General features: G+C 49.8%; 1 protein-coding gene across 4 annotated transcripts in view; it reads left to right on the forward strand.

Annotated features, from left to right (window-relative positions):
• SMARCC2 (SWI/SNF related BAF chromatin remodeling complex subunit C2) overlaps nt 1-24825 on the forward strand; it is a 482651-nt gene that overhangs the window by 360700 nt on the left and 97126 nt on the right. The gene's annotated exons all lie outside the window — the stretch shown is intronic.

Genomic DNA, 24825 nt, shown 5'->3' on the forward strand with positions numbered 1-24825 from the left:
GGTGTACAGTGACAGTTGAGACATTTCAAGAGGGGTTTTGAAGCTGGAAAAAGAGAACAGAGAACTGAAAAATACATTTTGCTTGCCGACGAGGAGAAGTAAGGGTTGGAGTTAAGGATCTCAAGACCGTTTTTATTTGATCTGGGAAAAAATTATTAGCATATGTGGAAAACCGCCTGGTATACTTGACTCGGCTGATGAGGACTACAGACTAAGAATAGGAGAAGGGTTGTGCTAGGGTTCTCCTTGAATTGATTGCCTTTGGTAATCATAAGCATTGAATAATCCCACCCACAAGCATAGTCCCAAAGATTTTTTTTTTTACAGAAAATATATATTTCACATTCACCTTTTTCATAAGGGCAAAAATACTTCTTGTTAGAAGAGAAACAATTTAGTAGTCTATTTAGCAGGGCTCCATAGGCAAATTCCAATGTTATTACTTAAAAATTAAACTCTCAATAAAGATATTTGTCCCTAGGGAACTAAGTGGCAAAAAAATAAACTTTTGCAAACATGTTTAATGAAATTAATGGAAGAAAGAAGGACAATGTAGCCAAATAAGCTGCAGCTATGGAAAGGGAAAATTAACATTATGACATTAATTGCCTGCAGCTCTCCAGTATCCCATCATGGTCTCTTAGTGGCAGTTGCCTCAGTTATTTTATCACCAAGGAATCATAGGGTACTAAAATAGAGAAACAATAATGTTGTTATCCCTTACACAGGGGGAGGAGGGTTGTTTATGACTTTAATGGAGATTATTCAGAAGGAGAACTAGGGATTGCTGGAAAGCAACCGTTCTTTCTCCTTCATGTGATCTCTGTTGATAATCGTACGCGCTGAATAGAATTACAAGCCTATTCCTAATAAAAGCAGTGGAAAGAATAAAAGATGAATCAATGAAAATTACATTGAGTTTTTATCATGAAAGCCTGTCTGACTTCAGCATCTGTTTAAGAATCTGTGATAAGATGTTTAAAAGTGCATTAGTTGCTTTATTTCTGGTAGATTGAACTTTTAATTTGCCTCACATAGTTTTATTTGTTCCTTCAAATCATACTAAGATGCAAGAGACTAACCACCTGTAGAGTGGCTATTTAGAAGTAGTCAGACCTGTTCCAGTGGGCCATGATAACTAAATGGAATTGGCCAATATAGCATGTTATCCAGGCTCCTAAATTATTTCTCTTCAAAAACGTTTTTTGGCCTGTCTGAAAAATGTGAACATGAAATATATGTTGCAAGATTTACCAACAGACATCCTCCAAGACCTTGGACATCTTAAGAAAAAAGGCTCCTTTTGCGTCAAAGATGATGGAGGGTCGGCCCTTCCGGTATCCGAGCAGACCAGGCATCACCTGGTTTCCATGAGTACCTCTGACCACAAGGACGATGTTGAACAGGCACCAAAGACCAGCGTTCCTCCACCGGAGGCCATGCTTCTAGCTTATAAATATGCCACTTGGCTCTGAGACGCACACCACCAAGCCAAGGTCACACACACAAATGTTCAAGCCAAGGTATAGCGCTGCAAACCGGCAGAGTTTGGCATTGAGCCACAAAAATGGTCACAAGAAGCTGCTCCCTCCAGGGCCTCTGCTGCCTTTGGACTTCTGCACAATGGCATCGAGTACTCACTCCAAAAGATCATCACTGAAGACACCACCAAAGCCGGTGCCAAAGATTATGGTGATGCTGAAAGCTTCGCGACAGCCGGATCCATCAAACTGGAGTTGCCAATCTTGCAGAAACTTCAGGACAAAAAACAAAAGCAACTTTTCATTACATCCACCCTGTCACTGGGAAGATCTCAGCAAAGCCACCTCCGCTGCAGCCAACAGATACACTGCCTTGTAAAACAGAAGGTTTGCATTTGAGGCAGAACCCTCTTCAGTGACTTCTTACCAAACAGCACAAAAGAAATACAGGGTCACCTGCTCCAGCTTACCCCCTCACGTACAGTCTCCACCTCCACCACTGCCTCCACTAGAGTAACCTGAGGGTTGTCCATGCACCTTTTCAAACACAAGCAATGCTGTCCTGTCAACCCATATGATCAGCCCTGAGACCTACATGTCTACCCCTGCAATGATTAGAATGTTGACCCACCAGGCGACCCAGACTTGGACCATTACCCGGTCAGGGCATTCCCGCTGAGCATGGCCTGTGCTATAATGCGGTCAAACAGAGAGCTTCAGCTTTTTAAAAAGTAGATATGCAAGTCAGACAAGAGGAAGAAGATTTTCTGCCTCTTGAAGACACTCTCCAAATTGGAGCCGACAATGCGATTCCTGCTTATGCTCAAGTGGATAAATCTGCACCATAGAACCTTAAGGTGCTTGGGTGGTGACTCTGAAGGTTGAGAAGTAATAGCAACTCTAATCTAGAGACCTTATCTACATCAGAATCCAAGTTCCTTGTGACTGCTTGGTCGTCAGCATAGCCCGCAAAAGGGCTACCACCCAAGCTACAGGCTGTGTCCCATTGCTCGATAAGGAATGTAAAAAAATTGATACTGTAGGCAAATGGGTAGCAGTAAGCGCGTCCACCCATTAGTATCTACCCAGTTCGACAGGGCTCCCCTCTAGAAATGATAGGTTTCAGTGGGAGAGATGCAGGAAGTCACCAAACACCACCTATAGGAATACTGGAAAAGGGAGAAGGAAATAGTGTCTGAGGGCAAGACTATTTTGAATGGCAACATATGTTGTGTGCTTCACATCACAGACACAACTCCATAGGCAATAAGACCAGTATCCTATTCAGGTGGCACGCATGACTCTGCATCTCCAGGTTCAAACGAGAGAACCAGCAGTATCTCTTCAACCTCCCGTTCGATGGGGAACATCTCTTTGGCTCACTGGTTGACGAGATGCTTGAGAAATCAAAGGAAGATATGAAGATTGCTTAGCCTGTGGATGCCCTGCAAACCCCTACTACTAGATGTTCCTTTCAAAAGCAAAAACCTAGGAGATGGGCTAGGCCCACCTATCCAAGCAGCTGCAGCCCTACCAACAGCAGCAGACCTTCTCTCAGGAGAGTGCTAGAGACTACAACAGGGTTGAATATAGGGGCAGCAACAGAGACAAGATAAGAAGTGGCCCGGTTAAAGGAGCTTTCAACTCAAAACGGTGACTTGCCCTAACACCACCCCTGCCCTCAACATACATAATTTGTCTGGAGGAGGTGAGGGGGGTTAGAAGGCATAATCTTGTCTCTCGCTGGGAGGAAATCCTATCAGACCAGTGAGTGACAGCGGTGGTCCATCATGGCTACTGGCCAGAACATCAATCCGCCCTACCCAACATCTCAAGTACGGAGCAGTAAAGGAGGGTCCAGAGATCCTGATTCTGGATATTAATTCCTACAATGCTGGAGAAACTTTGCTCGAGGCTCTCGACCTTTCCAGCCTCGCATTGTCAGGTAAAGATGAGGGTGGGAGCATATGTTCCTCCCTTCCAGAAAATCAGGTTTTGTAAATCCATTGTACAAAATGTCACTCTTTAAAAAAACTTTAAAAAAAGGAACCGCTGACACGTGTTTCGCCCTATGTGGCAAGTTAAGCCACATAGGGAATTATATTCAGTAGTCATTGAATCAAAAGGTATATTAATACATTCCAGTTTGTTTCAGAATATCAAGTGTAAACGTCCAAGGTATAAAGTATCCAAATTCTGTCTGAGCACCCGAAAAAGTCCCGGGATTATTCCGTATGCGTGGGGATCCAGCGGTATAACACGTGTCAGCTGTTCCTTTTTGAATTTTTTTTTTAAAATAGTGACATTTTGTACAATGGATTTACAAAGCAGTGAATACAAATAAAATAACAACCTCCATTTAAACTACTCTGGACTTTTGTTCTGTCATAAAAAGGAATCATCCGATTGGCTAAACTGGATTTTCTGGAAGGGAGGAACATATGCTCACACCCTCATCTTTACATACCCAACATCCCACCCAGCAGACATTGTCTACCTTCTCGAGGAAGAGGTCTAGGCACTTTTCCAATAGAGTGTGCCTCCACACCAGCTGGGAAAGGTTGTCTACACCCTTTACTTTCCTATCCCATCCCATTAAGGACCGCTCTCTCAGGTGTCTTGTAGACCTCAGTCCTCTAAACAAATACATCCTGGCAGAATATTTTTATATTACTAACCTACAGGACAGCAGGCCTCTGCTCTAGCTAGGCGATTGCATGTCTGCATTCGACCTTAAGGATGTGTGCTTTCACCTACCCATCTACCTAGCCCATCACTGGTACATTTGTTTTGTGGTAAGTGGATATCACTATCAGTTCAAAGTACCTCCTTATGGAGTCACTATGGCTGCAAGTGTGTTCACCATATGTGCCCACTGTAAGAAAGTGGCTCTGTTTATACTGGACCAAAGTAAGGTATAGTGTGCACAGAGTCCACAGTCCTCAGAGGTATGGCAGAGCCTAAAGTTAGATATAACCTTACTCTCTAAAGTGGTACCTTGGTCGAGCAGTAAGGCAGTATCAGAGGACAGTGTAAAGCATTTGTTGTACACACTCAGTCAGCAAATGGTCTCACACACTCAATAACTGAACTCTAGGCCAATTGTTTTGTAGATAAAAATATATAGTTTATTTATTTATAAAGTTTTATATAGCGCGGACTAGATCCCGAAGGATATCAGAGCGCTTTAGAACCACAGTAGGTATCATAAATACTTTCTCATAATGAAATGTTACAATTGAATGCTTTCAAATAGCTATAGTCTTTTGAATGCAATAGTTGTTGCAATAGGCAACAAAAGTTAAACACAAAATAACATTGAGATCAATGGGAAGTTTTAAGTAAATTCAATAAAATCACTTTACGTATGTTTTTCTTACTCTGGGCTGGATCCTGGATTCAGCCCTGGTGCATTTCCTGTAAACAGTTGAAAGAAATCGTTTTTGTTACACAGGCGATTTTTAAGGAATATTTGTAAGTTTTGAAAATCGACACTTGGAAGAATTTCTGGTAAAAACCAGGCAATGTATTCCTATGGGAAAAAATTGGGTTGACAGTAAATCACAGTTATAATTACTTTTGCAGGATCAGTGCTGGGCTCAAAGATACAGCACTGTGATCTCTCCTAATAGCAGGTGAGTCAATTTGTTTCCGTTGTTTGGATGATTTTTAAGGAATATTTTAAAGTTGTGAAAATCGACACTTCGAAGAATTTCCAAGTGAAACCAGACAATGTTACCCTATGGAGAAAATCAAGTTATCGGTCTTTGGGTAAGTACTCAGCTGGTAGAGTTAAAGTTCTTGGGGTAGACTCAGGGGTTTCCCAGGTTCAGGTAAGTACAGTCGTTGCACCCTCAGCAGCACAGGGGCAGCCGGGTGCAGAGTGAGTAGGCCCAATCTTATCCTGTGGAGAATAGGGGGCCTTAGATTGGTGGCTGCTAGCAGGCAGGCCACGTGGCTGTGGGAGCTGAGCTCCTGGTCACGTACACAGGGCAAGTAGGGAAGTAGAGTAAGATAGGTGCTGCACTCCCAGTGGCACTCTGGCAGCCGGGTTCAGGGTGCTTTTGGACCTTCGGGCGCCCAATGTAATTCAGTGGGAAAGCTGGAAGTTGAACAAAGGCTGCAGGCTCGGGACGGATATTCTTCAGGTGCGACCACCACTACGAGAGGTAAGTTGGGGTCTTGGAGGATAGGTAGACACCTAGAAGTTGGGCACAGGGGGCAGCGGACGCCGGGGTGTCTTTTGACATTGGGAAATCTTACCCTCAGCTTGTTGCGGTTGGAGGGATCCCTTGTTGTGAGGCGTCAGGTGCGTCGAGGAGGGCCCTTGGGCACTGGATGCGTGGTCCCAATCACCGGGGCGACGTCCTCGTGGTCTTTGTTCACTCGGGCACAGACTGGGCTCGGCGGGTGCAGAGGGTGCTGGATTCGCGGTTCCTGGCTGGCACCAGGGGTTGTTGCTGTTTGAGCAGAACCACTGCTCATGGGAATCCCAGTCTTTAGATGAGCACGGCAGTCAGGTCCTCCGGGGTTTTCGAGGTTGCTGACCACTGGAGACGCCGGGGTTTAGCAGGTTCAAGGATCAACAGGCCGGTAGGGCTGGGGCCAAGTCAGTTGGTGTCGTCCTCTTGTTGGTAGCTGAACAGCAGGTCTTCTTTCTTATTATTATTCTTGTTTCAAAATCGGGATCTGAGGAAGGATTTTTCAGGGTGCCCCTAAATACTAAATTTAGGGGCGTTACAGGTAGGGTAAGGGCAGGTACCACCAATTCCCTGTCCTAGACTGAGTACATCCCCTATCCTGCTCCTCTCCTGTGTGGGGAGGGGGAGGGGGGGGCAGGGGCCTATATCTAATTTAGTAGGGCTCCCCATCCTCAAGATGGCGGGAGCCCGGAGTTATGCTTCACCTCGTCTCTGCCACCTGAGGGGTGGGGTTGGCACACCCCCTTTCCTCACATAGGGTTTCCCGCCTGTTTTCCCGCCAGAGTGGGGGTCAGAACCGGTGGGGGCTAGTTGCTGAGTACATTAATTGGCCTGGAGAAGCTCACAAAAGACGGCATGCCTTTGAAGCTTCCCCTGCCCATCCTGGGAAAGGAGGCTTGGCACCTCGTCCCAGGATGTGCATTGTTGCAGGCACAGGAGAGCGAGGGCTGTCCACCAAGGGGTCAAGCAACATGTCTGCTGGGTGGCAGCCTAGGCAGCCTCTCAGACAAGACGTGGATTGTAGGTTAGGTTTCAGGGGGCATATCTAAGATGCCCTCTGTAGGGCATTTTACATTAAATCCTACACTGGCATCAGTGTGGGTTTAATGTGCTGAGAAGTTTGATATCAAACTTGTCAGTCTTCAGTGTAGCCATTATGGTGCTGTGGAGATTGTAACCTCCCAGCACCATATACTCTTAATGGCACCGCTGCACTTACAGTGCCCAGGAATGGCCCTGGGTACTCTAGGGGCACAGGGCTCATGCACCTATGTCCACACCACTGGCATAGGGCACCCAGCTAGAGGGGTGGCTGATGTATGCCAGGGCAGTGGGTTCTGTGGGCATTGCACACAGGGACGTGTGCCATGTCGACCCTCTGTTTAGTTCTGCACCAAGACTCTCAGTCTCAAAAGGCAGTGTGTGTGTGTCAGGGTACAGGGCCCCTAAGGGTGGCACAACAAGTGCTGCAGCCCTTAGGGGCCTTCTCTGGTCACAGTACCCTGGGTACCTAGGGTACCATTTACCAGGGGCTTACCTGTGGCCCTAGGTTTGCCAATTAGGTGTAGGTTTCAATACCGTTTTAGGAAAGGAACACAGACCCTGGGTACCTGATTGGCAGGAACCCAGGGCACACTCAGTCAAAGTATATCAGCAGTTCAGAAAAAAGTGGGGGCATACCATACAAGAAAGATGACACTTTCTCACACCCACCTGCTAAGAGGGGCCATTCAGATCATCCCCTTCTTTGATAAATGGCTAATCTGAAAGAGACACGTTAGTGATAGATTCCTTACCTTAGAATATCCCCAGGCGTCAGACTGGATCCGGAAATTTTTGCGTAGCAATACCCCTGCGCGCTGGTAGGCGTCGTCTGCGGCTCCGCGTCCGTCGTCGGCGTCGTGAGCGCCGGGATGACGTCATCGGAGTATATAGACGGCGCCCATGCGCGCTGACGTCAGTTCTTCTTTTTTCCGCGCCAGCTAGCGCAGATCCGGAAGAAGCTCTACCCCCAGTCACTTTTTGACTGAAAACTTTTTTGATCTTTTTGATCCTCTATTTAGTCGATTCTCGACTATCGGTGCCAGGGATGCCCGGGTTCAAGCCTTGCTCGAAGTGCGGCCGACTCATGTCGGTCACGGACCCCCATCGCCGGTGCCTGAAGTGCTTAGGCCTCGACCACGACGATCGAACCTGCTCCGACTGCCGGGCCCTGACGTCGAAGGCTAGGCGGGAGCGGTCCCGCAAGCGTCTCGAGCTGAGGCAGTCGGCCCCGCGCCGCTCCAGGTCCCGGTCCCGGTCCCACGGGAGGTCGAGGGACAGGTCGCGAGGTCGGAGTCATCGACGTTCCGGGAGTGGACACCGACCGTCTGGTTCCAAGTCCTCAGGTAAGAGGCATGAGAGGTCGGAGCGACACCATCGATCCTCCGACCCGCCCCGTCGCTCGCTCGATGCGACCGGGGACTCGGGCGACACCGCCCACGCGGCTCCGCGGGAGTCGCAAGCGTCGCCGCCTGCCCCACACCTTCGGGTCCCTGGGCACGGCGCGTCGCAGGAGGAGGTCGAGAGGTACCTCATGGCCATGAGGGCCCTCCCTCCTCAGTCGGTTCCCGTGGCGCCTTCGGGCCGATCGGCTCCGTCTGGAGGTCCTTCCGGGTCGGGTGCTTCGGCCCCGACGACGTCGGGTACTTCGGGCCCGGCGCCGCTGACGACTTCGGTCCCGGCGCCGCACGACCTCGCTGGATCCGGCTCCGGATCCGGGACCTCGCCGGTCGACCCTACGACCTCGCCGGCGCCGTCCCTTCAGGTGTCGTCCCCGGCAGCCGAGGTGGTTGCCGCCCCCGATGTTTCCTACGGTCCTCCTCAGGAGTCGGAGGGGCGCCGCTGGGCGCCGATTCCGTCGGCCTTCGGAGAGTTCTATCTCCACGAGGAGGCCCTGGCTGTTAATCCTGGTCTCCAGGAGCCGGGTGACGAGGAGCAATGGGAGGGGTCCGAGGACCCTCTGGCACGAGATTGCCAGTCACATCAGGACTGGACATATGAGCTTGGGGAGGCCAGTGGTATTGACACCTCGCCAGACACTGGATTTACGTCGCCCCCGACTGTGGCTTCGGAGGCGGGTTCTGCTTACAGTGTAGTGTTGACGAAGGCAGCTAAGGCCTTAAACCTTCAGCTCCCCGTCGCGGCCGTGAGGACTAATCTCCTCACTGAGGTCCTCAAACAGCAGTCCGGCTCCGCGGAGCCCCTCCTGCCGTTCAACGAGGCCTTGTGTGACGTTCTCCTGGGCACTTGGTCCAAGCCCGCCACAGGCCCACCTGTGGACAGGAACGTGGCCAGACGCTACCGCCCGGCACCGGGCGACCCTTGCTTTTTGTCCACCCACCCCACCCCCGAGAGTCTGGTCATCCAGGCCTCCAACTCCCAGACCGCATTCCCGTCGGCCCCGCCCGACAGGGAATCCAAGAGAGATGAGCAGTTCGGGAAGAAGGTCTTCTCGTCTGTGAGCCTAGGGCTACGGTCAGTGAACACCAACTGTCTCTTGGGCCGCTACACCCACACTCTGTGGGACACGGTTGCGGAGGTGCTGCCACAATGCCCTGAGGAGGTCAGGGCTAAACTCAGCCAAACCCTTGCGGACGGCCGAGATGCGGCACGTTTTTCTATCCGGTGTGGGCTGGATACCACGGACTCACTGGGCAGGGCGATGGCAACGACGGTGGCGGTTCGACGCCACGCCTGGTTGAGGTCCGCCAACTTCTCGGCCGATGTCCAGGCCACACTCCTGGACATGCCGTTTGATGGCCGTCGCCTCTTCGGCGACAAGGCAGACCATGCGCTGGAGCGTTTCAAGGACTCCAGGGCCACGGCCAAGTCCTTGGGCCTTACGGCCCCACGCCAGCAATCGGGTGCCTTTCGCTCCTTTCGTGGCCACGGAAGGGGCGCCCCACCACGTACCGTCAGCCACGCGCCGCAGAATGTACAGCAACGCGGTGGCGGATGTGGGAACCGCCGTGGCGGTGGTCGGGGCCAGCGGCGAGGCCAGTCCACACCTCCCTCAGCAGCCCCTGCCTCAAAACCTTCCTAGTCCGAGTTTTCAGGCCCATGTGACGCCTGTGGGAGGCAGGGTTCGCCATCACCTCTCCCACTGGCATACAGTCACTTCGGACAGGTGGGTGCTGCAAATTGTCCGAAGGGGCTTCTCCCTCCCCTTCGAGTCCTCCCCTCCATCCATGCCACCTCAATACCACCGTGTGTCGGGGGATCACTTGCGACTTCTGCAAGAGGAAGTTTCGGCCCTCTTGGCCAAGGGGGCCATCGAGCGCGTTCCTGGGCCAGAAGTAGGACGTGGCTGTTACTCCCACTACTTTCTGGTACCCAAGAAGGGCAAAGGGGGCCTACGCCCTATCTTGGATCTGCGGAACGTCAACGGCTTCCTCCGGACGGAGAAGTTCAAGATGCTCACTTTGGCTCAGGTCCTGGCTGCCCTGGACCCAGGAGACTGGATGGTAGCGTTGGACTTGCAGGACGCCTATTTCCACATCCCCGTCCTGCCGGCCCACCGGCGTTACCTACGGTTCATGGCAGGCCAAGAGCACTTTCAGTTCACCGTGCTCCCCTTCGGCCTTGCCAGCGCCCCACGGGTGTTCACGAAGGTGATGGCGGTGGTCGCAGCCCATCTGCGCAGGCAGGGGGTATCAGTCTTCCCCTACCTCGACGACTGGTTGTTGAAGGCGGGCTCGCCCCAGACAGTCGTCAGCCACCTCCAGACTACGGCCGACCTCCTGCACTTGCTGGGGTTCTCCATCAATGTGCCGAAGTCACACCTGTGTCCCTCTCAAAAGCTCCTCTTCATCGGAGCGGTTCTCGACTCGGCGCAGTTTCGGGTTTACCCACCCGAACAGCGGGTTCGGGATATTCAGGCTCTGATTCCTGTCTTCGGGCCGTTATCCCGGGTCTCGGTCAGGTTGACGCTGCGGCTTCTGGGGCTGATGGCCTCCTGCATCCTTCTGGTGCGTCACGCCAGGTGGCGGATGCGGGCTCTGCAGTGGGACCTGAAGTTTCAGTGGGCCCAGCATCAGGGCAACCTGTCCGATCATGTCCTGATCTCGGAGGGCACTGCGAAGCAACTGCAGTGGTGGCTCACGGACCGCGACTGGGTCAGTGGCAGACCCCTCTCCCTACCCCAGCCGGAGCACGTAGTTGTGACGGACGCGTCCCTCCAGGGCTGGGGAGGCCACATGGGAGAGGCGGAGATCAGAGGCCTCTGGTCTCCGGCGGAGTCCCGGCTCCACATCAACCTTCTGGAGCTGAGGGCGATTCGTCTTGCACTGAAGGCATTCCTCCCCTCTGTCAGGGGGAGCGTAGTGCAAGTGTTCACCGACAACACCACCGCCATGTGGTACTGCAACAAACAGGGCGGTGTGGGGTCGTGGACCCTCTGCCAGGAGGCTCTGCGCCTCTGGCAGTGGCTGGAACATCAGGGCGTGTCTCTGGTGGTTCAACACCTGGCAGGCTCTCTGAATGCCAGGGCGGACGAACTCAGCCGCCGGTGCATGATGGATCACGAATGGCGTCTGAACTCGGACGTGGCGCAAGGTCTCTTTCGACAGTGGGGAGAGCCTTGGTTAGATCTATTCGCCACAGAAGAGAACGCGCAATGTCAGCAGTTCTGCGCGTTGGAATTTCCAAGGCGGCACTCGCTCGGAGACGCTTTTCGTCGCGAGTGGAGCTGCGGTCTGTTGTACGCCTTTCCGCCTATACCACTTCTGCCCAGAGTGCTGAAGAAGATCAGGCGCGACCGGGCCCAGGTTATCCTTGTGGCTCCGGACTGGGCACGAAGATACTGGTATCCCGAGCTACTCAGCATGTCAGTCGATCCCCCGATTCGTCTGCCTCTTCGGGAGGACCTTCTGTCGCAGCAGCAGGGGACGGTCCTGCACCCGAACCTGTCCAGTCTCCACCTACAAGCTTGGAGATTGAGCGGCGGCAGTTGAGGCCATTTGACTTGCCTCCCGAAGTCTGTGATATCATTCTGGCAGCCAGGCGTCCCTCCACAAAGTCGGTATACGCCTGCCGGTGGAACAGATTTGTGGCATGGTGCACAGCAAAGGCTGTGGATCCTCTCTCTGCACCCCTTTCGGAAGTGCTGCTCTTTCTTCTTTCCCTTGCCCAGCAGGGCTCTGCTCTGGGCACTCTTAAAGGGTACCTTTCTGCTCTATCAGCCTTCTTGAGGCTACCAGATCAGCCTTCTCTATTCAAGTCCCCTATTGTAAGCAGATTTCTGAAGGGCATCACGCACATGTTCCCTCCTGTTCCCTTCGTGATGCCCCAGTGGGACTTGAATCTTGTTCTCACCTATCTGATGTGTGCTCCCTTTGAGCCACTTCATAACTGCCCTCTTCGTCTCCTTACTCTAAAGACGGCCTTCCTGGTTGCCATCACCTCTGCCAGGAGGGTGAGTGAGCTCCAGGCTCTTTCTTCTTCTCCACCTTTCCTGTCTGTTCATCCTGATAAGGTGGTGTTGCGTACACGACCTTCCTTTCTGCCCAAGGTTGTCACGGCCTTCCACATCGGGCAGTCCATCACTTTGCCCACCTTCTTTCCGCCTCCGCATCCCTCGAAAGAGGAGGAGAGGCTCCACCGTCTGGATCCAAAACGTGCGCTCTCCTACTACCTAGACCGCACTCGCCAATTCCGGGTGGATGACCAACTCTTCGTTGGTTACGTGGGCGCGAAGAAGGGGAAGGCTGTACACAAGAGGACCATCTCTAGGTGGATCATCTTGTGCATCCAAGCATGCTACTCCATGGCGAGGAAGGAGCCCCCGGCTGGATTGCGGGCTCACTCCACTCGGGCCACGGCAACGACAACTGCCCTGGGCCGCGGTGTCCCCCTGCAGGACATCTGTCAGGCAGCCACGTGGGCCTCGCTGCACACGTTCGCAAGACACTACTGCCTGGACAGTCAAGTCCGGAGGGATGGCTTCTTTGGCCGTTCCGTCCTCCAGGACTTTCTGGTGTGATATTGGTTCGCAGACCCACCACCGGGGTTGGTATTGCTGGGGTATCTATTCTAAGGTAAGGAATCTATCACTAACGTGTCTCTTTCAGATGCACAAGTTACTACTTGTGTAACGATATATCTGTAAGAGACATTAGTTAGTGATAGATTCCTTACCGCCCTCCCATCCTCCCCGTTCTGCGAACCGATATTTAGGGTTAAGGTCATCCCCTTTCAGGGCCCTAGTTTCATGGCACCAGTGTTAGTTCTATCATGGCTCTGCGTATCTGGCGCGGAAAAGCTGTGTTATCAGAACTGACGTCAGCGCGCATGGGCGCCGTCTATATACTCCGATGACGTCATCCCGGCGCTCACGACGCCGACGACGGACGCGGAGCCGCAGACGACGCCTACCAGCGCGCAGGGGTATTGCTACGCAAAAATTTCCGGATCCAGTCTGACGCCTGGGGATATTCTAAGGTAAGGAATCTATCACTAACTAATGTCTCTTACAGATATATCGTTACACAAGTAGTAACTTGTGCATCAAGGGCGACCGCCTGCAACAACGCCTGACCCACCTTAAGGCAGATTTCTCCCTGCTCCACAGCTTGAGGGTCACAATAAATGCTGCCTAGTCCGATCTACATCTCAACAAATCCATCCCTTTCTGGGGTCCCTGTTGTTATGGGTAAAGCATACCCCAACCAACAAATTCAGTGTTGGTATTCTAGAAGCTTCTACCTCTTTTGCAGCCTAATTTTCAATTTACAGACAATGATGCACCTTCTGGAGATGCATATACATTGTACCTAAGACCCATGCGCCATATGCCCTGCCCACAAGACTGCCTTATGTGTAGTGGTCACAGGTTAAGGGTCACTGGGAAGATGTAGCATTGTTAAAGGTTAGCACTAGCAGGCCACTGTCTGCATTGGCGGAACAGCCACAATTTGTTGCGGGGCATGGCTTTCACAGAGCCCATTTTGCTATGACCATCTGCATGAACACTTCTCCCAGAGGCCGGTGTGCGCATCTCAACAATGTGACTGTCCAGGGCGTTAGTGGCTCTCAGTACGAATGCCACCACATCAATTACCTGGAACTACTAGCCATACAACTAGCCCTCAAAGCCTTCTTCCAGGACATCCGAGGAAAGGTGGTACTCCTTAAGGTGAACAACAGAGCATCCATGTATATCTACAAAAACAGGGCAGCATACATTCCCCAGCTCTCTGTGCTAGCGCAGTGGATTTGGCATTGCGCTATCAGTTGTGAGAGACAACTCTTAGTGGAACACCTTACGCGGGTGGACAACACAGGTACTTCCAGCATTTGGGTACCCCACAAATAGACTTGTCGCCACCCCTGAAAATGCCCAAACATGGCCTCCAGGCACCCTCACCCCTAGTCCATGAGTAATGCACTATGGATGAATTGGTCAGGGATCTTTGCCTATTTGTTTCTGCCTCCCACTTCTCCCATATGTGGTGAGGAAAATGAGACAAACATCTGACTGCCTTCCTGGTGGCTCCCACCTGGTCCAGACAACCCTGGTACATAATACTCCTGGAGATACCATTTGCTAACACCTACAAGAAGTTGTCGGGCTAGACCTTTTCACACGGAGACTGGGCCAGATTAGATACCCAGACCCCAGCAGCTCAAACTAGCGGTCTGGCACCTGAAGTCTTAATATTTGTTTTGCTGATAGATACTGTAGCGTCCTCCCCAGCCCGGGAGTATTTAACAGACCACTCCACACACACAGCTCTGGTTTTGCACATCATTATTCTTCAGCATGCAATCGTTAACTAAAAGCACTGCGTCACAAACTTTATTAACCACACCCAGTCACTCCCATCAGCTCATGTAATACTTGTAAGGAGTCTACATCAGACAATCAGAGGCATCATATACACAAACGCAGGACACAACATCTCCCCGTTTGTTAAATAATATGCAGAGCCGCCTCATGACGCCTACTGGCGCACAGGGGTACTGCTGACGAAAACCTTCCGGATCCAGTTTGATGCCTGGGGGTAATTCTAAGGTAAGGAATCTATCACTAACTAATGTTTCTTATAGATATATCACTGCTGAAGGTAAGTATCTTGTTCAACTTGATGAGTCGTCGAGGTGCTTGCACCAGTGTTCCAGATCTAGTTGTATGAGATAGAGTAGGGGCGCCTTTATCAGGCATCTTGGGAGAAGAGTCAGATGCTTGACTTGGGTACTCAGGTGGACTTGCATCATTCCAGAGGTCTAGAGATGACGAACATCAAGGCAAAGTCTTAAAAAGTGTGACGAGTTTCTGGTTATGGATTTTCCAGGTCATTGGGCAGTTACCATATTCCCTTTGCTCGCCACAACTCGTATTGGCTCAGCATCAAACGAAGCATCAATCGCGCATGTCTCCTTTCTTGAAAACAGTGTCTCAAGAGCATCGCCGCTTATCGCATAGGTCATCATTTTGCGTTTGCGAGAGGTGTCAGTGACCCGAATCTAGTCCGGGCCTATTGATGACTGGTCGTCTATTGTGGTATCTTCGTTCCAAGAGCTCTCCCGAACAGCAAGTTGGCAGGACTTTCTCCTGTCCTGGAATGAGGAGTGGAATGGTAGGCATGGAGGGTTGGGCATAAAGCTGACTTGATGTTGATGCCTTCCAGTGCAGCACGCTAAACCATCCTTTTCAAAGTACCCATAGATTGTTCAACAGAGCCATTTTCCTGTGGCCAGAGAGGTGTACTTTTCTGAACCTTTATGTTCAAACAATTAAGAAAGTCTTTGAAGTCTCAACTATTGAAGGGTTGGCCATTGTCAGATTTGAGAATGGTGGGATATGATGTCTGTTAATGAGGGTTCCAATAAGTCAACTGCAGTTCTCTCCTAGGATTGCCTAGGAGGATCAAGCATGTTCAACGGATGCGGAGTCGTTTTGAGGGACAGACAGTTGCACAGTTGACAGGCTTTAAGCGCCTTTTGAACTCGTTCATCAAGACGCGGGAACCATTCTCGTTCCCTGTGGGCTGTTTTGGTTGCAGCAATGCCAAGATGTCCTTCGTGTGCCAGTTCAATGACTTGTTACCCCAGGCTTTCAGGGATAACCATTCTTGCCTTCTTAGTATGACACCATCTGAAAGAGACACGTTAGTGATAGATTTCTTACCTCGAATATCCCCAGGTGTCAGACTGGATCCGGAAAGGTTTGCTAGCAGTATCCCTGTGCGTCAGTAGGTGGCGTTGTGTGGCTCCGCGTCTGTCGCTGGCGTCCTATGCGCCGGGATGATACCACGTAGACTACTTAGGCGCCACCCATGCCCGCTTACGTCAGTTCTTTCTTTTTCCGCACCAGTAAGCGCAGATCCGGTTAGAGCATTTATCCTAGTCACTTTTTGACTATCTTTTTGGGACTTTTGTCTCTTGCTGGTCTTCTCTGGTGCGAGTAGGGATGCCTGGTTTTAAGTCCTGTGGGGCCTGCCGTCGCAATATGTCAGTGGCGGACCCCCACGACGTTTGTCTCTACTGCCTGGAGTGCGACCACGACTCCCGGTCCTCTCTGGACTGTCGAGCCATGGCCCGAAGGCCTTGAGGTAGCGGCGCCGAAAGTTGCTTGAAGTTCGGCACTGGTCCCAGCCCTGTTCAAGGTCCAGGGGCCGTTCCCTGGAACGCTCGCGGGACCACCATTGCCGCTCCTCGGGATCCAAGTCTTCTCCCATGGTTTCGGGTAAGAGACGGCACAAAAAGAAGTAGAACATGTGTCGCTCTCCGACGTCCCCTGTCGCTCCCCGGATGCGACCGAAGGGAACAGGGGCTCAACTCCCGCAGCTCCTTCGGAGCCTGGTAGTCCCGCAGCCTACCCCTCTTACCCAGGTCCGTCGGTGACTCCCGAACAAGTGCAAGAGTTTCCTGCCTATTTAGATCTCGGGTTCCCGCCGGTGCGCCTTCGGTCCCGTGTCTCTATCCTGCCGGGTCTTCGACCCCACCAGCGGCTCCGGTGCCGCAGGATCCTGCGCTGTTGGCTCCAGCTCCGGCGCCGAGAGGTGCTACGCTGCTGGCTCCGGCCCCAGCGCCAACCTCGGCTCCGCCTGAGGCGCGGCAGTCTGCGTCCCTTTCATCGGAGCCACTGCTGCCGTTCAATGACCCCCTCAATGATGTCTTGTTGGGCACTTGGTCGCGGCCGGCCACAGGGGCGTCTGTGGATAAGAACATCGCCAGGCGTCATCACCCAGCGCCGGGTCATCCTGCCTTTCTGACCACTCATCCTACACTTGAGAGCCTGGTCATTCAAGCTTTGACTTTACCAGAGTGCCTTTCCCACTGCGCCGCCGGATAAGAACTCTTAAGAAGCTGAAGCAGTTCGGCAAGCGGTTGTTCCCCTCGGCCAGCCCGGTGCTGCCTTTCGGTGAACAACTGTACGAAAGTGGCTCTATATATACTGGACCCAAATAAGGTACAGTGTGTATAGAGTCCCCAGTCTCCAGAGGTATAACCGAGGTTAAAGTCAGATATGACCTTACTCTCTAAAGTGGTAGCTTGGTTGAGCAGTAAGGCAGTATCAGAGGACAGTGTAAAGCATTTGTTGTACACACTCCAGAACTGAACTCTAGGCCAATTGTTTTTATATCAAAAGATATAATTGTTTTATTTTAGAACCAACAGGTATCAAAATGTACTTTTCTCAATATGAGTGACTTTAGGTAATTACTTTACAGAAACGCAATAGACTTTGTAAGTACAATAGCTACAGTGGTTGCAATAGGCAACACGATTCTAAACACAATTTAACATTGAGCTCAATGGGGTTTTCTACATAAATGCAGTTGCCTTCGCATATTGAACCTGCCGTGAGGGGAACGGCCAGCTTTCTACTCATTCCTGCTTTCTTCGCCTTACCGGGGAAGAGGGAGATATCACCGCCCTGCAAAGCGCCGCCATTCCGCCGTGAGGGAAACGGCTCGGTGCACTACACCTCCCAGGGGGCCACGCTCGGCGTAGACCGCTGACGACATCGGAGGGCGCCAGAGGCCCTCATAGACGGCGCGGCCATCCCGCAGCGCGAGACGCTCCTTCGCATATTGAACCTGCTGTGAGGGGAACGGCCAGCTTTCTACTCATTTATGTTTTCTTTGCCTTACCTGGGAAGAGGGAAATATCACCGCGCTTCAAAGCGCCGCCATTACGCCGTGAGGGAAATGGCTCGGTGCACTACACATCCCAGGGGGCCACGCGCGGCGCAGGCCGCTGACGACATCGGATGGCGCTAGAGGCCCTCATATACGGCGCGACCCTCCCGCAGCGCGGGATGCCCCTTCGCATATTGAACCTGCCGTGAGGGGAACAGCCAGCTTTCTACTCTTCCTGCTTTCTTCGCCCCACCTGGGAAGACGTAGATATCACCGCGCTGCAAAGCGCCGCCCTTCCACCGTGAGGGAAACGGCTCGGTGCACTACACCTCCCAGGGGGCCACGCGCGGCGCAGGCCGCTGACTACATCGGAGGGCGCCAGAGGCCCGCATAGACGGCGCAGCCCTCCCCCAGCGCGGGACTCTCGCGGGCGTGCCCGGGTGAAGCCCGGACTAAGGGCGAGCCCGTCGGCGCCCGTCAGAGACCGGAGGAGACTGGACTGGGCCATCTCCCTTTCATCTGGTAATTACTGACCGCAATCCCGCTTAGGTGAGCTAAGGATATTTTTTCATACCCAACAGACTTATGTGTTAAAGGTGACTATGGGGAAGCGTGTGGGACAACCGGCATTCAGACCTGATGCAACAAGTATTGATAGTGGATGTACCATGTTACAACGCATACCATTACAACTACCTACTGTTACAACGCGACCATTACAACGCATACCATTACAACGCATAGCGCTTTGAGGTGCTGGATAGTGGTAAGTATAATTTACTATTCTAACTCCAGTCCCCGTGGACACTAGGGAAGGTGTTGGATAGTAAATTATACTTATTCCCTATCCTAGAGCGCCCCCCAGCGCAATGCGTTGTAATGGTATGCGTTGTAAAAGTTGCGTTATAACGGTAGGTAGTTGTAAAAGTTGCGTTGTAACAGGTGTATACCATTGATAGTATGTTGGAAAGAGCAGTCAGTATTCTTAGTAATGAAATTGAACTGACTGAGAGGCGTCTCTCTCTTGGTTTAGGGTTACCACTCCAACCCCTGATCCCGACAGTTGAAGCTATCAATGCAAATGTGAGTGACTCTGACATTCCAACTTCTGCTTGTGAGGAATCTAGAGGTGATATCATAATCAATGCCCCTGTATCAGATATTCCAACAACCACTGTTGCACCCATTGGGTCAAAACGTAAAAGGAAGCCAGCTAAGATAGTAAGTGCCAAGAGGAAGCAACCAACTCGTCCCTGTTATACTCGTACAACATTGAACTCTTGGATCCGCCCATCTCCCAACCTCACAACAGTTGCGGCTCAGGTGCATGCTGCAGATACTAACCCCTTTTACTGTTCTATTGGAACCCAGACTGAGACTGAGCAGTTTTTTACTACCAGTAATGGCAGTAGTATTAGTGAAGTGGCTATGAGCTATATTATGGATGCCATTACTGATCGTGTAAAGTGTGTACTTAATAGTTTTCTTGCCACTCTGAGGGATCGCCTGCCTGTTGTGTCTCCCGTCCCACCCATGCCCCAACCTGCGATCCCTAATATTGTCTCCTCAGTAGATCCTAGTGTGTCAGAATCTGTTGGCGCAGGAAGGCCAACAATGTCAATTTTGCCTCCTAATAACATTTGAACTCGCCAACAGACCCTAAATGATCCAACTAATTTGAATCCAGGCGCCAATGATTGTGTTATGTGCAATAAAAAAATGTTGTGCTTTGAAACTGGGGGCATTAGAGGGGCAAATAGGAATACAGCGAGGGATGAAATAAACACAATTACTGAGGGAAATCTGATAAACACCACGTTACCTATTAGCATTCCTCCTGTGGCTCCACTTAATAGTAATGGTGTGGACAACATACCACGAGAGGGTGTTACTGACTCTATTTGTCTGCCATATTCCAGGGGTAATAGGGAGGTATTAAATCTACCCCCAAAGGCGTGTCCCTATGTTGTAGTTTTAGCAGGTGTCCCCCCTTTAAGATCTGATCAGACAGAATCATGGGAGCAATTATGTTGCAAGAGTGTGGACTGGCTGTCCAAACATAAAAGATTTAGGACATCACTAATTGAGAACATCATCATGGTACGGAGAGTGGGATGGCTGGGCATATCCCCAAAATCCATCAAAGGGGATTGTATAGTTATTAACTTTCGCAGGCCATCAGTGGCAAAAGCTATATTATCGCCAAAGGTGGAGCGGGTTGATCTTATTACTAGTATTTGGGCCTTGCCATTGGGCTACTTTTATAAGCCCACACTAGTGGCACCCTGCTCTAACACGCCGTATCCTCTCCCAACCCTCAATAGATTCATGCTCCTATCAGGTTTGGATTGCCAAGATTGACTGCCCATTCCCCCGACGAATCAAGTACCAACTGAGGTAGCAGAACCAGTATCCCACCGCACTTGTTCCCAGCCCCGTAAACCGGACATTCTGACTACAATGAATGTAGATTAGTCACTTAAAATATTGAGCTGGAATGTTGCGGGTTTGGCATCTAAATTAAATTTACCAGACTGGCAGTAGTTAATCAATAACCAAGATATTGTAGATCTCCAAGAGACCTGGGCAACCAGGGAGTTGTTTATGGAGCGGTTTGAATGTTTTAATACCCTATCCCTGAATCAGGTAGGCCTGCTGGCGGCCTCTCAACATGGATTAATATTAGGGCAGGTGGTCGCGCTAGAGCTCTGTGTACTACTAGCGATAAATTCCAGGTTACCATTTATTCACGGGGGATTTCACTTTATTTGATTAACTTTTATAATGAGGATTTTAAAACTATCCCTAATATAAACTTTATCGAGTTGTTAAAATTTATTTCTAAATTACAAACTGTTAATTGTGACACCAAAGCCAAGGGTATATGTCTAGGCGGTGACTTCAATGTTAAAATTCCAAAGGGTATCTACTCAGCCTACTACTAAGGGTCTGTTGTGCCATAGAGGAGACCAGCTAGTGAATCTTCTAAGCTCCCTTAACTTCTTAGACGCTATGGAGCTTGCAGCTGTGCCCTCTAGTGATGGTCGCATAGAACCCACCTATAGAGGAAGGGGTTTAGCCTCTACTATGGACTATATTTTTATCACTGCCTGTTAAGAAAAGTATGTGTTAAAGGCAGAGGTAATCCCCACAGTTCAGGGGGACCATAAACTGATTAACCTGACCCTGAGCTTTACACACAGACCAATTTATGACCATGTGCATGGTGCTAGGGACTTAACGCCCACTACTGATAATCTTCGACTGGCGTGGCGCCTGTAGATAATAAAGTAGTATTTGAAAGGAGGGCAAGATCTTACCCTGATTTGATTTCAATACTTGTCTGGCATTTAGAGAGTGCAACCTGGAGGTAGTCTGTGCCTTCTCAGAGCTTTGCATTGCCATCAAATCCTTATTGTCTAAGCCCAACAAGAAAACTAATTGAGACCCAGGTTGATTTAATGCTGATTGTTCTACAGCTAATAGAGCCCTCCGGAGGATGCTTGCAAGCAGACCGAGAGATAGCTCCCTTGTTAAATCGCTTAGGATGAGTTACAAGAGAGTTATCACAGCTAGAAAAGAGAAGATTATTAAAGACCACTGGGACAATCTTGTTCGTGCAAATACCTTAAAAAAAGGCAAGGATTTTTGGCAGGCCGTTAAAGGCATGAGATCTCTGGGAAACTCAATGTCGTCAATTAGTTGTAATATCTCCAGTGAGTCCTGGGAGGCTCACTTTAGTAAGATCTATGCTGCCCGGACCCCTGTTTCGCCGTTGAGGAGAATACTCCAACCACCGCGATCCGGATTGAACTATCTGAGGTCGAGGAGGCAATTACTCAGAGTCTGGGACGTAAAGCCCCGGGTCTGATGGCCTGCCTATTGACCTTATTAAAAGTTACTTGGTCCTCCAGTATCATAGTACCAGTTTTTAAGAAGGGGGACCAGTGGAATCCGAGTTGCTACAGGCCGATCTCCCTGATCGACAATACCTTAAGTCGTGGGCTGAAGAATGCCAGGTTTTACACCCATGTCAGCTGGGGTTTAGGAGTTAAGTCGGCACTGTGGAACAATGCCTTCACCTCAATCTGATTATTAGTAAATATAACATAGCTAAGAAAACACCTGTATAGCTTGCATTCATGGATCTTACATCGGCCTTTGTCTTTGTCAAAAGATCCCGGCTGTGGTCAACTATTTTAAATTATGGACTGGAGGAGTCAACGGTCCCTTTTTTAAGCTTATTTGCATAAAGATCTTCACGCCCGGGTACGCATTAGCAAGGGCGGTGAGATCTCCAAAGCCATTGAAGTTGGTATGGGGGTCAGGCAGGGTTGTGTCCTGGCCCCCCCTCCTATTCATTTTATACATCAATGATCTAAATAAGTCTTTAGTAACTTTTAACCCAGGATGTTCCACTTATTAATGGCAATAAAATCCCCTCATTGTTATATGCTGACAATGCAGTATTGATGGGGCGCACTCCTAAAGCTCTCCGCATTCTGGTTCATGGCTTTGTAGAGTTCATGGCAGCCCTAGACTTCTGCACTAATTTAAAAAAATCTTTTTTAATGGCGTGTGGGTCTAAGAAGTATTTTAATTCATCGATAGTCTTAAATTCTAACCGATTACTGAGCACTCGCACTTTCCCATACCTTGGTTTGGTGTTCGCATCCAATGGGTTGTGGACCGACCATGTGGCCTATTGCAGGAGGAAGTTTACAAACTCTATTAATACCATACTTGGGCTTCCTAAGCCAAGGAATGTTGAGGTGGTGTCCCCCACTGTTAAGATCTACAGACTCCAATGTATACCAGTCGCAACCTATGGTGCTGAAGTCTGGGGGTAGACAAACAGTGTTTGCATCCAGGGTGAAGAGAACAGAATTTGTCGTAAAATCCTGGGTGCACCCATCTCCTCATCCAAATACGCTAGTCATTGTGAACTTAACCTCCCATATATAGAAGATTACGTTAAGGCACGCCCAACCCTATTTTGGTTGAGAATTTGGAAAAATCCTGCAGCCTTGTTGACAAGAGAGATAATTTTAGACTTTTTGAAATGCGACAGGGGGATGGACATGCCATGGTTGGCCGCGGTTCACAAACGTTTACCTAGCGTGAACCTGGAACGTGTATTTTTAAATCCTTCAGACCTTCGCTCTATCGGCAGTAAATCCCTCCAAAAGACCCTTTATGCATCGTATAAAAATGCAAGACTAGCTACAGAATGTAAAAAAACTTCAGTGGCCAGATACATGCAAATTGAGAATGTCACTCCTGCGGTTTCTAGATATTAGTTAAAACCAATTGGCCGCTGGGAAAGGGACTTACTTTTTTGGCTAAGGACTGACACTATGAAATATGTTATCATTTCCCGTGTGTTTTATTACCAACTTTGATGTCCTACCCTGCCCCTGCAATAATCAACACAAACAATCAATGCTGCACTTTCTATTCTTTTGTTCTTATTACTTACTTCTCACCAAAATATTGTTGATTCCTTATTTTAAAGCACCATCCCATAAGCTGCCTTATAGTCAATAAGGCAGCTTATGGGATGGTGCTAGCTCTAAATGATGATGAACTAACCTTTCGGGTTGGTTCCTTTCTGAAAGCGGCAGTGCGTACCCGTAACTCTATGCACCCCTACTAAATGACATGCACTTTATCTTATGTTTTTAAGATGAATGTTTTTATTGATCGTTCAACTATGAATTATGTTCTGTATCACTGAAGGCCTACCCTAACCCTAATGAATGTTTTTAACTATTTTTTTAGTTTGTACTTTTATGGATATGTTGTTTTTATCCGAATAAAGTTCATATTGATTGATTGATAAATGCAGTTGATTACTTTAAGGATTACTTTTCTAACCACAGGACTGGATCCTGGATTCAGTCCCGGGACCTAAGCTGTAAACAGTTAAGTAAAAGCGTATTGGTTACAGTTGTGATTTTTAAAGAATATAAATGTATTTTCAAAGTTGACACTTAAAAACTTTTCAGTGAAAAACTAGCATTGTTATCCTATGGAAGGAAATTCAAGTCACAGGTAAAGTAGGTTCTTGTTACTTTTGTAATCCAGTACTGGACTCCTAAGTTCAGCACTGCGACCTCTACCTAAGACAGGTAAGTAATTACGTTTTAGTATTTTGTAAGATTTTTAAGGAATATTTCTAGTTTGCAAAAATCGACACAAAAGAAATTTCAGAGAAAAACACTCAATGTTTTCCTATGCAAGAAAATTCAAGTTACTGGTAAGTACAGTTAGGATTACTCTTGCAGTTCAGTACTGGGCCAAAAGACCCGTGTACTGGCTTCTCTCCTGATCACAGGTGAGTATTTCGGAATTCGTTATTTGGCTGATTTTAGATGAATATTTTAACGTTTCAAAACTCCACACTTAGAAGAAATTTCAGTGAAAACCAGTCAATGTTAGTCTATGGAAGGAAAGTGAGTTATCGGCTTATAGGAGAGTACTCCACTGGTGGAGTTAAGGTTCTGCGCATAGACTCCGGGGGGGGGGTCTCCCAGGGTCAGAAAGGTACAGTTGTTACACCCTCAGGGGCAGCCGGGTGCAGAGAGAGAAGGCCCATTGCAATCCAATTAAGGGTAGGGGGCTTTTGGTTGGTGGCTGCAAGCAGGCAGGCCAGCCACACGGCTGATGGAGCTGAGCTCCTGGTCACTTACTTAGGGCAAGTGGGGAAGTAGAGTAGGGTAGTAGTTGCACTTCCAGTAGCCCTCGGGCGGCTGGGTGCTTTTGAGCCGTTGGGCGCTCAATGTTATCCAATGGGAAAGTTAGAAAGTGAACAAAGGCTGCAGGCTTGGGGACGGAGATTCTTCAGGTGCGACCACCACTTCGAGAGGTAAGTGGGGATCTTGGAGAAGAGGTAGGTACCCCAAAGGAGGGCAGAGGGGGCTGTGGGGTGCCGGGTGCAGGGGTGTCTTTTGGTGTCTGGAAATCTTACCCTCGGCTGGTCGCAGTTGGAGTGGTGAATGAAGTTAAGAAAAAGGG

This window comes from Lissotriton vulgaris, chromosome 1_1, assembly GCF_964263255.1.
Source record: "Lissotriton vulgaris chromosome 1_1, aLisVul1.2, whole genome shotgun sequence".
NCBI classification, from domain to species: Eukaryota; Metazoa; Chordata; class Amphibia; order Caudata; family Salamandridae; genus Lissotriton; species Lissotriton vulgaris.